Source organism: Giraffa tippelskirchi, chromosome 4 (genome assembly GCF_054371585.1).
Source record: "Giraffa tippelskirchi isolate mGirTip1 chromosome 4, T2T-mGirTip1v1.2.pri, whole genome shotgun sequence".
Taxonomy (NCBI): Eukaryota; Metazoa; Chordata; class Mammalia; order Artiodactyla; family Giraffidae; genus Giraffa; species Giraffa tippelskirchi.
This window is the reverse complement of record NC_137278.1, coordinates 78621370-78631553: the sequence shown is the minus strand read 5'-3', so window position 1 is coordinate 78631553 and position 10184 is coordinate 78621370. Positions and strand designations below refer to the sequence as shown.

General features: G+C 37.9%; 1 long non-coding RNA gene across 1 annotated transcript; it reads right to left on the bottom strand.

Moving 5' to 3' along the window:
* Positions 1-315: 315 nt before the first annotated feature.
* LOC145503538 (uncharacterized) lies at positions 316-6948 on the bottom strand. Its single transcript, XR_014051549.1, has 3 exons — positions 6869-6948; positions 4100-4162; positions 316-3945 (listed from the first exon to the last, which is right to left on the bottom strand). It is a non-coding gene; the product is annotated as an uncharacterized LOC145503538 (long non-coding RNA).
* Between the last annotated feature and the right edge of the window lie 3236 nt (positions 6949-10184).

The window sequence follows — 10184 nt, the reverse complement described above, 5'->3', positions numbered from 1 at the left end:
TATTTAAAGTAAAGATTTGGGGTATTTTGGCAAGTTTCTCAGTTTTTATGGGTTTCTCTCATGTTCTTAAACTTTTCTATGTTTTTTTTAAATTTCCTTTTAATCTGTTTCATGTCAATTTGATTCTTAGACTATCCAGAAGAAACACAGAGGGTAGAGAAAAACACCTTCCTCCCCACATCAGCAGATAATACAAATCAGTGATTTTTTTTTTTTTGCTTTGTTTTACTTTCAGCTTGTTAAACATTTGCTAGCACATCACAGACAGAAGTTTCTGAAGGTAAATGTATATGCCTATATAAATATATGCATAAATATATTTTAAATAGACTTTAATTTGTAGAGAAGTTTTAGATTCACAGAAAAATTGAGATGAAAATACAGAGATTTTTCATACATTCACTGTTCCACACACACACACATCTTCCCCCATTATCAACATCCTGACCATTGTGGTACATTTATTACAGCTGTTTACCCATATTGACATATCATTATCACACAAAGTCCATACTTTACATTCATTGCATGGTATATTCTATAGGTGTGGAAAAAAAATTATAAGAACATGTATTCCCCATTATTGTACCACACAATAATTTCACCACCATAAAAATCCTCCGTGTCCCACCTATTCATTTCTTCCTTCTCTATAACTCCTGGCAGCCATTGATCTTTTTAGTGTCTCCATAGCTTTGCCTTTTCTAGAATGTCATATAACTGGAATTAAACAGTATGTAGCCTTTTCAAACTGACTTCTTTTACTTAGTAATATGCATTTAAATTTCTCCCAGGTCTTTACGTAGCTTGGTAGTGTATTTCTTTTTGTTGCTAAATATTCCTTTGTCTGGATAGTCTGTACTTTAGCCATTCACACACTGGAGGATATCTTGGTTGCTTCCAAGTTTGGACAATTATAACTAAAGCTACTATTAATATCTATGTGCAGGTGTTTGTGTAGACATAAGTTTTCAACAAATTTGCTTCTTTAGGTAAATGCTAAGGATTGAAATCACTTGATGCATGAGAAGAGTATATTTAGGTTCTCAAGAAACTCCCAAACTGTATTGCAGTGTGGCTGTATCATTTTGCACTCCCACCAGCAATGAATGAGAGTTCCTGTTGCTCTACTTCCTCATCGGCATTTGATGTTGTCAGTGTTTTAAATTTTGTTCATTCTAAATGATTCACAGTGGTCTTATTATTGTTTTAATTTGCATTTCCTTGATAACAAATGATGTGGAGCATCTTTCCATGTACTTACTTGCCACCTATATATTCTCTTTTGTAGGGTATTTATTAAGGTTTTTGGCATATTTTTAATCAACTTGTTTATATTCTTATTGTTGAGTTTTAAAAGTTCTTTGTGTATTTTAGATAGCAGTTCTTTATTACAGGTCTCTTTCATAAATGTTTTCTCTCATATACATTTTCTTCTTAAGGAAAAAGTTCAGCAAAGATCTGCACTAATTTTAAACCATCTATTTTAAACTTAAAAGCAACTTAACAAAGGAACTGTGAGGTATTGTTAGCAGCAGTCTGTGGGGAACTGGTCCAAAATCATTATTATGTAGGGGCCATGTTTCAGTGGAAGAGAGAGAAGAGAAATGGTGGGAAAATGCAGAGTATTTAGGTTTCATACATTGATTTGATTAGATGCTGCTTAAGGAAATGAAAAGTCGTTGAATTCATACAGTCTAAATCTGTTTCCCTTCAGTTGAAATCCTTTAATTTTAAATGTAATGGCCCATAGTTAAATTGCACTTGTAAAACACATGACTTGGAAGAAGATTAAATTTTATATTTGTGTAATCAGTTCCAGCATGCCATCAGAGGAGGGTAGGAATTAAAACTCTGAAGAGTAATCATTTCAGAATAGTACCAATAACTATATAAAATAATCAACAATATGCATTCTGCACATACAGCTTCAAGTAAGATTATTTTTTTAATTTTATAATATGCTTCTTTTTAAGCCTCCAGGTGCATCTACTCAAATTAACATTCTCACAAATGTAACTTTTTCCATGTGAAATTATTTTGAATCAATGGCATATCATGTTTTCTAGGGAGGAAATCTTCAGACTGTATGGAGTATAAGCCATAATCTAAACATATAAGCATATGAAACTCTCTTATGGATGCTAGAAACTTCACTGAGTATAAAAAAGAGATATAGGTATTATTATACTAAATAGGAGATAAAGTAATTTTCCCTCTATTCACCGGAGTTCTTAGCTAAGACCCCTGTAATAAAAGACATATTAACAAGAGAAGAAATAAACAGAAGTTCATTAACATGTTTACCTCCTGTATACATGGGAGAAACCCAAGGAAAAATGAGTCACTTCTGAAATGTCTTGGAATTCAGATTTAAGTATTTTCATAATGTGGAATGGGGAGAGAAAATGTAGGTCTCTAAGGATAGTAAATGATTTTTAGGCAGGATGAATGGGCCCATAGAAGAACAAATGGGAGGTGCAATAGTATGGGAAGGAAAAAATAATTTTCCCTCTACCATTTTAGGTTCTTGACTGAGACACTCCTGTAATAAAACAACCACCATATTAATAGGAGAAAAATAAACAAAAGCTTAATAATGTGTATACCTTCTAATATGTGGAAGCTACCCAGGAAAATTGAGTAACTCTCCAAAATGGACGAGGCCATTACCTTAGCTACCATCTTTATCCCAAGACAAAAGAAAGATGTTGTAGGTTGGGGAGCCAGTTATGGGAGGTTACCAGGAAAACATAGTAAAGAAGGATATAGTTGTTATGCAGATTTGTTAGTGCTTTCTCCATTGATAGGTTTTAGAGATTTGGTCATCCCCCTCTTCCTTATTCCTGGGCTTCCCTGGTGGCTCAGCTAGTGAAAAATCCACCTTTGGCCACACTTGCCTTCTGCAATGGCCCACACTCAGTCTGTGGAGTGTACTTCTCTCTGTATCTGAATAAGTTCACTTCTCACCTAAAAAACAACAACAAATCTGCCTGCAGTGAAGGAGACCTGAGTTGGATCCCTGGGTTGGGAAGATCGCCTGGAGAAGGGAATGGCTACCCACTCCAGTATTCTGTCCTAGAGATTAGTCCATGGAGTCGCAAAGAGTCAGACACACTGAAAGACTTTCACTTTGACTCTTCTCATTCAGGGAGGGGGATACTCTCATAAATAGAGATGTCCCTTATAAATGTAAATACCTCTTTCAATGTGTTAACTTCTACTTGGTTTTCAGAACCTCTCCTGTGTCTCCTGTTTAAACAAAATAATGAGCCTAAAATAATCATTGTGCTAAAGAAGAATATTTTGGGGTGACAAAATCTGTTCCCCATCAACAGTTTGTGACAAGTTTGTCTGAGTGGGGTATTTGTTTCTAATCTCCTCTGCTTTGAAAAGAGTCAATATTCTCTGGTTGACAAATCTCTCAGGGAAAAGATCTATGACAACTGAGTTCCTTTTGGAGAGTCTGTTTTTAAGGGAAGTTCAGAGAAAGCTTCTTTCTGTTTTCTAGCATCTGTTGTTTTTCTAGTATCTACAGCTCGAAGTAATCAATATACCAAAGTTGAATGTTTTGGGGCAGCATATTCTTCCCTGGTGGCTCAGACAGTAAAGCGTCTGCCTACAATGCGGAAGACCTGGGTTCGATCCCTGGGTTGGGAAGATACCCTGGAGAAGGAAATGGCAACCCACTCCAGTACTCTTGCCTGGAAAATCCCATGGACGGAGAATCCTGGTAGGCTACAGTCCATGGGGTCGAAAAGAGTCGGACACAACTGAGTGACTTCACTTTCTTTCACTTTTCATTCTGAACTCCTATAGTCATAATTTGAGATGACATATTCTGCTGCTCTTCAGTATCATTGTCATTTATCACCCCAAATCAATTGTCCAGTCATTGCTCTCTACTTGTTAATTCAAGAAGACCTCTAGGTATGTACCAGTTTTCTAAGAGGAAGAAAAAAAAAAACTTTAATTTTAATTTTACAGGTAATATATATTTTTTAAACCCAGAAAGATTAGGGGGGAATAAAAGTTCATTTGTGTTTCTGTATCCAATTATTGGTAAGTTAGACTTTAAATATTAAGGCCTCAAACTTACAGCTTTGTTTTTCTTTTCAATACATTCGGTCAGCACTGAGCGAAAAGCAAAAAGCACGTTTTCCTGGAAATGGTGAAAGCAAGTGAATAAAATTAAATATCTAGGACAATCCTTTTGACTAAAAAATATTCACAGCCTAAAAGTTGAGAATTATATTTTATTCAGCAGAAGTGTTTAGGACTTCAGACTAGGAGACAGCATCTCAAGTAACCCTGAGAGGAGGAGGTGAGAGGGAAGCTAGGATATATAGGAGTTTTGTAACAAAGGGCAAGGAGTAGGAACTGTGGAAAACTAGAAATCTCAAGTTCAGGAACTTCGTGCTTTTCTGTGTATGGGAAGATGCAAGAGTCTGGGCTTGATGAAATTATGCCTTTAATATGCATCTCAGCTATCTAGGTCCAATACCCTGTGTTTTCACATCCTGAGTTTCCGCAGGGCTCACCATCAGGGGTGGCTGCAGTGTGATGGCTGCTAGATGACAAGTATTCTTTGTTTCCTTCCTGAATTTTCTAACACAGCTTACCATGATGTAGCTGCAGTGATAACAACGATGTCCTTTGTAAATTGATACAGTGGGCAATATTCCATTTCTCAATACAAAAAATTTGTCTTAAAATCTTATAAGATTATAGGCTTTGTACAGTTTAATATGTCACTTCTCTTCCCTGGTGGCTCAGATGGTAAAGAATCCACCTGCAATCCGGGAGAACTGGGTTCAGTCCCTGGGTTGGGATCCACTGAAGGAGGGCATGGCAACCCACTCTAGTATTCTTGCCTGGAGAATTTCCATGGACAGAGGAGCCTGGCATGCTACAGTCCATGGGGTCACAAAGAATCAGACATTACTGAGTGACTAAACACAGCACAACAAGTGTCACTTTCGGATAGGAAGCCATTTTAAAAGTTCTGTAAAGTAATAACCTACTCAGAACTATTTTGCATTGTAATCTGTCCCGAGAAAATATGCTGAATACAATCAGTCATGTAATTTACCTTAAAAGAGAACACAAATCTCTCCTTCAGAAAGTAAAGTTTTCCAGATTGTAATCCATGATGTGTAAATTTAGCAAATCAACCTCTGAACTCCCTCTTTCTCCCCAGCCCCGACCCATCCACACATATACACGCTGGATCAAAAACAGGCATCTACTAGCTGAAGTCTCCCATTATATAGTTAATCTTTTAAAGTCTGTAACTACTTGGCAGAGGTAATATAATTAATGAGATAGTATCATGTAAATAAATTATAAAAGTTTCCTTAGAAGAGTCATTAATCAAGAATGATGACAAGCACTAAGCCACCACACAAAAATAAAATGGTTCAAAAGAGGGAATTGGACGGGGACAAAAATAAACCCCCTCATTTCTTAATTTTGACAAAAGATCAAAGATGCCTTCAAACCATTTCTTCTAAAGATCCCATTTTGTTTTGGAATTAGTTCTTTGAAGAGTGATCCTAATTTTGAGCACCTGCTGTATGCCTGTCTTGTTCTTTTATGTGTTTTGATCTAGTTTGCATCAGTCTTTAAGATATAAGCAGTATACTTATACCAGTGACCAAAATGAAAGCTCCAAAATATTCAATAATTTTTGTTCAGTTTTTCTTTTAAAAAGTTGCAATAATATAATCAAAACTAAGTTTTCCTTGTCAAAAAAAAAAAAAAACAACTTAGTAATCCTCAAATAGTTAGCATAAATGTGAATTATATTGAGGAACAAAAGATGAGTTTCACTGTCACTTCTGATGCTTTCTGGCAATAAACTTAAAGAACATACTATGGAATAGATTTACAAGATCTCAGAAGAGTTGTGCTGAGTTTGTCTGTATGAATTTCCTACAGTCTAAATAATCTTGAAACCATTATCAACACCATTGCTTTGGTTTAGGCATTTGTTTCTTCTCCCAGGAAGTGGTAGCACATGGATGTGTTTTCCTATTCACTGGGCATGAAGCCAGCACACTCTGGATCCCTCCTTCTCCAGGCCTAGGCAGTCATTTGCACCATAGAACTTATGACTATAATGATCTCCTATCCTGAAAAATCAACTACAGGATTCATGAATTATGTATGGATCAGGTGGGGTGTGGTAATGAATGAATAATTACCAAATATTCATGGGATTATTCATATACATATGATTTTTCAATCCAAGTAGCATTAATCACATCATAAATAAATTGAATCATATGTAAGTGTTAAAAACTTTTAAAAGTACTTCCATAGACCTGTTATTTAAATGTCATTTGTTGGAATCGATTTGGTAGTTTTCGTTCCATTTTATGAATTTCCAAGTTACATAAAATGTAGATTTTTAAGAGCTGTGATAGGTTGGTGTTCCCATTACTGCCATAAGTGCTTTTCATTAATGATCTGGTAGAACTCTCACTTGGTCTTTACAAAATCTTAGCATTATAAAAAAGAAAAAAAAAAGTGTTGTAAACCACAGGTGAGCAAAATGCAATTTAACAATGTCTGTTAAGCTTTTATGTTCTTTGTGAGCCAGAATTGATTTTAGTAATTATCCCAACTTTCTAAGAGCCCTGGCCTGTAGACTATTTTTGCATTCACAACTGCCTTTCCTTTTGGTATTCTTAGAACCCCAGTTGTGAAATATCAATAATCTGCCCCCTTCTTCAAAGTGACGTTGGGGTCGCAAGAGTTGGACACAACTTAGTGACTAAAGAGGGAGAGATTAGTATTTAGGTATAACAAGGCCAACAGATCAGAAGATGACTGCCATTAAAAAAAAGGAATTTGTTATACTTACAGATCCCAACAGATGAGAGCATGCCACACCATGGGGACCACACGAAGAAGTGTTAGGGGAAGCACACTGATTGAAACCCTGCACCCTGGCCAGGCACCATAGCAACATGAGTAACATGAGTTATTTTACGACAGGAGGTCCTAGTAAGGAACAGGGAACTAATAAGCTTACACCAACCGGAAGAGTTCAGGAAAGGTCAAAATGAGACACCACATGTCCGACCACCTCCCAGAATCCTTCTGTGTGAAGGATTCACACAAGAATCCTTGTGCGAATCTTGGCTGAATAAGGTGTGCACCACCAGGAAGGACTCTTGAGTCAGAATGATTGGATAAAGACAACCCGGAAACGAATCCCATCACCATAAAACCTGAGACTGCAAGTCTTGTGACAGAGCTGTTCTCCTGGGTTCCTTTACCCTGCTGCTCTCCACCCGGGTGCCCTTTCCCAATAAAATCTCTTGCTTTGTCAGCAGATGTGTCTCCTCGGACAATTCATTTCCGAGTGTTAGACAAGAGCCCAGTTTTGGGCCCTGGAAGGGGTCCCCTTTTCTGTAACACAAGCACCAGAGTCAGTCAGGAGGCAGAGGGAGCAGAGGTAAATAGGGCAAGAGCTTCTGTTGTAGCTTCCATGAGAAAGAATGGGCAAACCACGGGAAACAGCCTGTAAGTAAGTGAATCAACAACTATTGACTAGATTGAATAATTTCAGTGGGTTTTGGGATGTGGCAACTATCTTTAGTTGTCTGGTACTTGGTCCAAGGATGATTAGGGCAGAGGAATAGCGACCTAGGATGTAAGGGTTTAAGAGAGATGGTTAGGGATATGGGCTCTAGTTTGGTTGATTTGCATATAAAAAGTATGGACCAGCTCTTCACTAGAAATTAGCTAACCCTGGGAGAAGTCTTTCTGGGGTCACCAAGGTTTCAAGATATCAGAGCATCAGAAAATACAAGCCATGGATAATCCACTAAGGTTTCTACATTTTAACTCTTGATCAGTCAGTTCAGTCACTCAGTCATGTCTGACTCTTTGCAACCCCATGGACTGTAGCATGCCAGGCTTCCCTGTCCATGACAAACTGATTTCCTAGTACTATAAAAATAAAATGAAACACACTTGCAACAACATATTTAACTGTCTATGAGACAATTACATTGGTTTTTTTTTTTTCCAGTTTATCTGGGATAGTTAGCAAGGGTTAGCCTTACCAGTATATATATAAAATCAACCAAAGCACTTCTACCCAATAGTTATGTTTTATTGTCCATGCCCTGTAGCCAAAGATCATAGGAACAGACATATAGTTGAATGAGATGGGCTTATTTCTCATTGCAGCAAAGGAGATGCCTGGCATGGGCGACTGTGGGGTGTCTCAGAGGGTGTTGGAAGGATTTGGACATGGGTTGGTCAGGTGTTTTTAAAGAGAGTCCAAAACAGTGGAAGTGTGGTCTGGATTGAGTGTTGTCTGAGATTGAGGGCAGTTCTGTTGCAGGAAAGCGGACCCCTTCCAGGGCCCAAAACTGGGCTCTTGTCAAACACTCGGAAATGAATTGTCTGAGGAGACACATCTGCTGACAAAGCAAGAGATTTTATTGGGAAAGGGCACCCGGGTGGAGAGCAGCAGGGTAAAGGAACCCAGGAGAACAGCTCTGTCACATGGCTTGCAGTCTCGGGTTTTATGGCAATGGGATTCGTTTCTGGGTTGTCTTTAGCCAATCATTCTGACTCAAGAGTCCTTCCTGGTGGTGCACGCCTTGTTCAGCCAAGATGAATGTCAGACAGAAGGATTCTGGGAGGTGGTTGGACATGTGGTGTCTCATTTTGACCTTTCCTGAGCTCTTCCGGTTGGTGGAGGCTTATTAGTTTCGTGTTCTTACCAGGACCTCCTGTGGTAAAACAACTCATGCAAATGGTTACTATGGTGCCTGGCCAGGGTACAGGGTTTCAATCATTGTGCTTCCCCTAACAGTTCTATATTTATTTATCTCAATAGATCTTATCTGTATAGAGGGGTGATGAGAGGGAGGTAATAAGCAAACAGGGAAGAAGCAGCTGTCATTCATATTAACTGTGAGAAGTGAGATCCATCATGCTCCCAGAGTAACCCTGTCTGAGGTGACTGTTCTATGAAATGGTTTATGCTCAGTAGGAGGATGCCAGTACCTAGCTGTGAGTGCCCGGCCAGCTCCTAGATGTCAGGGCTTGCTTTTCTTTTTCTTACTGTAGTGTGTAAGTACTAAATGTGTGTGTGTGTATGTGTGTGTACAGTCAGTTGCCCAGTCATGTCCGACTTTTTGTGAGCCCCTGGACTGTAGGGACCTGCCAGGTTCTTCTGTCCAGGAATATTCCAGGTAAGAATACTGGAGTGGGTTGTGATTTCCTACTCCAGGGGATCATCCTGACTCAAGGATCTATCCCTCGTCTCATGTGTCTCCTGCATTGATAGGTGGATTCTTTACCAATGCACCACCTGGGAAGCCCTAAACTTGTGTACACACACAGTCAATTTTCATTATTAGTAAATAGTCACAAAGTCACAGTGAATATTGAATTAATATATATGGAAGCATTGCTCCTATGGGAAATAGGAGTTAGGTTCCTGTGAGCCATTAACATTAAAACCATTTTTAGTCAATCAATCAGTACATAGTCATGTTTCATGTGTATTTCTGTTTAAAGACATCTTACCTAATATATATTGTTGATTCATTAATATTGAACTCACAACCAATATCACTGTAACTCATGTCTGAATGAAGCTTGTCTAACACAAGTTTTTTTTTTTTTTTTTTCTTTTTATTAAGACACATCACAGCTTTCTTTCATTTGGAAACACTAAATAGCATGCCTACCATTTAGGGACATTTTAAACAGCAAAATCACCACCAAAAAAAATACAAAAATACCAAAAAATGTAGGACTAAACAGACTATACTCATTATGCACAAGAGAGGACACAAGAGGGTAAATCACAGCCTTTTTCAAACTCAGCTGGAAAGGTACACATTGGGTAATTTAAATTTGTTGCTGCTTTCTGTTCATCTGCACATGACCACAGAAATGCCACAGGTAATGATTCTGGGGTTACAAACAAATTTTAGTCACTAGGCAAGTTCATAGGTAAAGAATCCACATTTAATGAGGATTGACTGTGTAAATTATCTCTAACCCTCTGAAGAATTCTTCAAGACCACATTGAAATGAAAAAAATTCTGAGGCAAATGGGGTGTGTTCCTTACTCATGGTCACAGAGCTGGTTTCTGGAAGAGTCAGAATTTGAATGCAAGTCTATTTGATATAAAGTCTTATTCTTT